The sequence below is a fragment of the Pinus tabuliformis genome, chromosome 3_1, assembly GCF_031772625.1.
Source record: "Pinus tabuliformis cultivar Carrire ecotype Pingquan chromosome 3_1, CPIR1, whole genome shotgun sequence".
Taxonomy (NCBI): Eukaryota; Viridiplantae; Streptophyta; class Pinopsida; order Pinales; family Pinaceae; genus Pinus; species Pinus tabuliformis.
In genome coordinates this window covers 768,983,018-768,988,036 of record NC_142301.1, presented here as the reverse complement: position 1 = coordinate 768,988,036, position 5,019 = coordinate 768,983,018, and positions in this window count along the sequence as shown.

The following is a 5,019-nucleotide window of genomic DNA, read 5'->3' as shown; positions in this document are numbered from 1 at the left end:
ACGATGGTGTCCAACCAGTGCAATGCACCGCCTCTTCGTCCATCTAATGCCGTCGTCCGCGCCTTCACCGGCTCCAATCACTGTTTGACGTTTCAGTAACCCTCTTTAACATGCCGAGAAACAGCATCATATGCCACGTTTCAGCTTCTGACCGTGCCTTCACCCGCTCCAATCACGATTCAATGTTTTGGTAGCTCTCTATAGCATGTTGAACTGCTGCACTTTCTGCCACGTTACAGCCTCTCCACTTGTCCTTTGTTAGGAGCTCATGCTTTCATGCAGTCTGTCGTGCTGCCTCCTGGTTCTCGATGTGCGTTTACCTTAGGTTATTCATCCCTTATTTAGTCGCTTCTCTCTGCACCGCATGCGGTTTTGGCCTTCTCTCCTCCGCGCGCTCTGCGCGGGGATGTATCGTCTACGTTCTCAGTTATTCATCTTGGAATCTTCTTCTTAGTGGTAGTCCTTGGATTACTCTTGGTCTCAAGCTTCCAGACTGAATAATTGTTGTTTCTCCCTGAGCTCTTATCCTGCTCTTCAACCATCAAATTTCTCTCTCTTTTTATGGGTCGGTCTATCATTCTGAGCTGGTGGCTTGGAGCCGGTTCGTGTCTGTGGATTCTATGGCACTCTTGCTCTCGAAGGATGCTCGGTTAATAAGGTTAGTAACCTTTTGGTTTCCTATTTTCATCAGAAAGCATATTTTTTCGGTTATTCTGTATTTTCTCTGGTTCTAGCTAAATTTAGGATAAAATTGTTGCCCATTTGTTCTGAAAGGAGCAGTAAAGGATTTGAAGAATTTCATAATCAGATTCGACATCTTGAAGGGAAGATTCCTGTAATGGATCTATCTATGGAATCTTCTTCTGAAGCACTCTCTTCCCCACATGAAACTCCAACCACTGATGATACTTTGAGTGATGTGATTGACAAAATTGGGAGAATCAATTTTGATTCAGTCCCAACTCAGTCAACTGAGTAACCTAGACTATCTCAGAAAGGTCCCCCAAAGTGGCTGACAAAGACACTTGTAAGTGTTCATCCTTATGAGGTTGGAAAGACAGGAACAAGAAATTTAACTAGGAAAAATGAAGGCGATGTAGATGATTTCTGATTCACTTGTTGATATGGATGTTTCTTATGATTGTGAACTAAATATGTCCACATATTTTGAACCAAATTCCTTCAGAGAAGCTTCTTCTCATGATAAATGGAAAGAATCGATCCAAAAGGAGTATGATGCCTTGATAAAGAATGGCACTTGGAAGCTGGTTGCTCCTCCAATGGGAACCAAACCAATGGGATGCAAGTGGATCTACAAGAATAAGTATAAAGATGATGGCTCACTTGACAAGCACAAAGCTAGGCTTGTGGCAAAAGGTTTTGCGCAAAATGAAGGGGTTGATTATGAGGAGTTTTTTTCCCCCATGACAAAATGGGCTACCATCTAGACACTCTTTACCCTAGTAGCTCAAAACGATTGGAAATTCCACCAAATGGATGTAAAAACTATTTTATTGAATGGAGATCTAAAAGAGAATGTTTTATGTCCTAGCCTAATGGATTTGTTGTGAAAGGACATGAACATAAAGTATGAAAACTTGTGAAATCGTTGTATGGCCTCAAGCAAGCACCGCGAGCCTGGTATGAAAAGTTAACTGAGCATCTTCTGAAACTCAACTTCAAACATTATGTTCTGGATGATGCAATTTTGTTTGTCAAGAAAGTTGGGAAAATAGTTGTATATCTTCTGGTATATGTAGATGATATTTTGATGACAGGGAATAATGAGAGCTACATTGCATCCATAAAGAAGGAATTGAGGAAAGGTTTTGAAATGACTGATTTGGGCTATGTTCATTACTATCTTGGTATTGAAGTAACTCAACATTCGAAGTCTATATTCATTTCTCAAAAGAAATATATTGGAGATCTGTTGAATAGATTTGTTTGTTGTTGGAATCCTCTCCAGGTTTATGCGAAAGCCTTTTGAGGGACATTGGTCTGCTGCAAAAAGAGATCTAAAGTACTTGAAGGGAACTCAAGACTTTGGACTCAAGTATACACAGGTGGGTGACTTCAGCCTGATTGGATATTCTGATTCAGACTTCGATGGAGACAAAGAAACTAGGGTATCTACTTCTGGTTATGCTAGGAGCCTTGGATCAGGAGCTGTCTCCTTGAGATCACACAAACAATCAGTTCCAGTAGATTCCACAATAGAGGCAGAATATGTGGCAGTAGCTGAGGCAACAAAATAAATTGTGTGGCTCATGAAAATTTTGGAATATTTTCAAGTAAAACAAGTACATTAAACTCCACTCATGATTGACAACACCTCTACAATAAATTTGGCAAAGAACCAAAAGTTCCATGATCAAAAAAAGCACATCAATACAAAATACCATCTGATTCGACATCATGTTGAGGCTAAGACAATCCACCTATGCCATTGTTCCACTAATGAGAAGATTGCAAACATCTTCACCAAAGTGCTTGGAAGAGAAAAACTTGAAAGATTCAGAATGATGCTTGGACTCACCAACATCCCTTCAGATTAAGGGGGGGAATTTTGATGCCTAATCATGGGTATTGGGTGAATGTTGGCTTGTTGGGGCCTGACCCAGGTTCAGAGTTAATTAGCCAAGCAAATCCCAGTTCTACTAGCCCTTTCAGCAAAAGTTCGTGGAGCATGGATTGAGGTCTCACCCGAGGTAGTATTGGAGGGTGCCAGAACTAGGTTTTCGTACCATTGAGATGTCTGAGAGCTTCGACTGGTCCTAGGGTTCATCTCTGCATGTAGGTCACTTCACGCACTTCTATGTTTCTTACGCCATGATACTGTCTTCGTGCAGCCCTAACCAGGGACTGTGGGGGTTCCGCGCTGCTAGAGCCGCGCTCTAGGATATTACTCGTGATCTTACTTATCTTCTTATATCAGTTACCTACCTTCACGTAGTTAGATGTCTTATATTATAATTAGTTATACAACCTATTCAAGTAAGTTCGTGTAGCATATAAACAATACATTTGCAATTTATACCCAATCATACATTAAAACAAGAAAAGATGTATAGAAATATGATAATCTTTCTCTTTATTAATTCTTCCAATATTTATAGACTTGTCCTACCCTATGCACTCAACTGTAGGGGTCCACACACTCAACTATGGACTACTAGGCCTCTGCACACTCAGCTGCAGAGACTTCTCCTACTCTACGACCCAAAGACACACTCTACAAATATGACTCAACTCTTTCTTTCCCTTCCATCCCATAACTACTTAAAGCTCTGCTCTATTTATACAATCCCATGGTTTTTGGACCATGGGTAGGTCTATCCTGTCGACATTACATTACAAAAACTAGGGCAGACAACCCTATGACTCTATTATAATTTCACGCCCCGTGCTCGCAATTCGCGGGGTTTTACAAAAAGATTTGATCAAAACTATCTTGGGGGGATTCCATGCCCAACAGGCCCCTAACACAAACATCATGACTCACCCTCGAGTCACTCTATCGGTGCCAAGATGCTTGCATGGAGTCCCTCCAACTCTGCTTGAACTCCGACAAGGTCGGCAACGCACTAAGCTGCTGCCCTCTAGATTTGTTACATGCGTTGTTCTAAGACCGCGTTGTCATAAGTGATTCTCTGCATCTATGTGTGTACCCCCTACATGTGTTTATAGTCCTGTGACGTCTTCTAGATGCTTGGAGCATGAAGACTGTGCTTCTACCAACTAGTAAAATAGTCAGGCTACCTATGTAGGGCTTTAATCAGATGCCATTCACTTTGCCTGGGAAAGGTTTGCCATTGAGTTTGACTAGCTCTACTGCACCTTTGTCTGTGACCTCCTTAACAATGTATGGTCCCAACGAATGCATTCAGAACTTTCCCTGGAATTTATCAAACTTACTGTCATATAGCAACACTAAATAATTTACCTTGAAGGTGCGTAACTTAATATGGTGATCGTGCCAAGCCTTCTCGAGCTGCTCCTACACCTACTGATGGAAGCCAGCTAGGAATCGTTCCTCCTCAAATCTGGTTCATTAATGCTCCCTTGGCCGCAGATTTTCCAAAATCTTTCCCATAAATCGCATCTTAAATTCCTGCCACCCAATCCATTTAACCTCAAGTCGAGCATCCCATCATGAACATTGACTTCAACAGTCACTTTTTGGCCAACCCGCACAGCAGCGCAGCCCCCCGTGCACAGTCGCAAACCTTGTGACTCTTTGCTTCTGTGCGCAGCTCCAATGTCACGTAGCTCCCGAGCAGAGTAGTTTATAGTCCTGCGCTTCCTTTCAACTGCCTGGAGTGCTAAGACTATACTTACCTAAGCTAGTCAGGTGGTCACACCACTCGTGCAAATTTGCATCTTGTCATCCATCGCGTTTCGTGGGAAATATCCACCTTTCATTGTTATAGGAGGCATTGCACACTTTACCATCTGCAATGCGCTACCATGGTTGATTCGCTTAGTAATGTGCAGTCCAAGTCAGGCATCAGACTAATCAATTCATGGAAATAGGCCTCGAACTTGTCAATGGGATCATGCACACCTTTTTTTGTCACCTTGGTCTTCTTATCGAGAAAATATTCCTTTATCTCGTCCTCCAGCTTCTTCACTTCCACTTATACCAGAGCGCTTTTCTTCCTTAATCGCACCCTTTCTTTCTCAAGTTCTTGGAGCCTAAAATTTCCCTGTTGGACTTCTTCCTCAAGTCCCAAGCATTCTGCTTCTTTTGTCTGTGCGATCCCTTCTTTGAAGGCACCATGAGCCGTCATATCTACTAGTGCTATCATATGTGCGGACTAGGAATTTCATGCTCCATATGGATTACAATGGTTGCCTCATATTCCAGCCTCGGAGGTGCCTACGCCGTCAGGTTCTTACACGCGGTCCTATAAGCCCATAGAACTGTTAGTACGTGCAGGTCCCAATCAGTTCACTTCACATTGTGGACCTTGTTCAGTGCTTCACATACTTTGTTAAAGGCTTCTACGTGGATGT